This window comes from Sinocyclocheilus grahami, unplaced genomic scaffold, assembly GCF_001515645.1.
Source record: "Sinocyclocheilus grahami isolate Dianchi unplaced genomic scaffold, SAMN03320097.WGS_v1.1 scaffold2080.1, whole genome shotgun sequence".
Classification (NCBI taxonomy): domain Eukaryota; kingdom Metazoa; phylum Chordata; class Actinopteri; order Cypriniformes; family Cyprinidae; genus Sinocyclocheilus; species Sinocyclocheilus grahami.
This window is the reverse complement of record NW_015507259.1, coordinates 56,043-56,925: the sequence shown is the minus strand read 5'-3', so window position 1 is coordinate 56,925 and position 883 is coordinate 56,043. Positions and strand designations below refer to the sequence as shown.

The window sequence follows — 883 nt, the reverse complement described above, 5'->3', positions numbered from 1 at the left end:
AGCCCCTGATGACAGCAGGTATCTTCCCATGTAAACAGAGGCCTCCAGCTCATGAAAAGGCCATGCCGATTGGCAGAGCAGAGCTACAGAGTGCTGAACGAGTCTTGACTAAGCCTACTGTAGATCGCCGACCACCCCGGATAGAAGAACTGAGAGACAGAGTGAAGGATAAATGGAGAGGGCACACAAGACAGTTGAATTGCCCCCAAGTTAAATGACTCACCAATGGAGCACAGCTTAAGATACAGCACTAAAGAGCTTACAGGCACTGACACATCCAATTCCAAAGCCACGGAAGTGAGGCAGACACTCTAATCCCCCCAAGGAGTCAAACTTCCTAGATGAAGTTTAAATAAAATGTCCTCCAATAGGTTTGTTTGGAATGACAATTTCAGTGTTTGAAATGTAACGTACTATGCCAACACTGAATATTTTGTTAATGTGGCAAGATGTAAACTGGAGCAATGGCTGTGTCATGTGGTTATGTAAAGATGATAATTCATATTCATTAGATAATTCATTTGTTTCACACAAGATGGGCAGGTTTCAGCGTCAATGATCACCATATTCAGCAATGAAAGTATACAAGAAATAGCCATTTCACATCGCATGCATAAGCAGGGGGCATTTTTACCTTCATAAGGGCATTTTGATTTCTAACTGTATTAAATATATTTGTCAGTAACTTTAATTAGAAAAATATACTACAGGGCTGTTACCAATCAAATAAAATCAGTTTCAACAAAAGCCAGCGTTTCACTGCAGTGGTGGCAAATTTTTACAATTACAATTGCATTAATAATGCTATGAGACGTTTTTATATTATATATATATATATATACATACATATATATATACAGTGGGGAAAAAAAGTATTTAGTCA

The 883-nt window shown here is 38.3% G+C and overlaps 1 protein-coding gene across 1 annotated transcript in view; it reads right to left on the bottom strand.

Annotated features, from left to right (window-relative positions):
- Positions 1-883, bottom strand: part of LOC107573980 (Golgi-specific brefeldin A-resistance guanine nucleotide exchange factor 1-like) — a 52,497-nt gene that overhangs the window by 6,035 nt on the left and 45,579 nt on the right. The window lies entirely within an intron of this gene.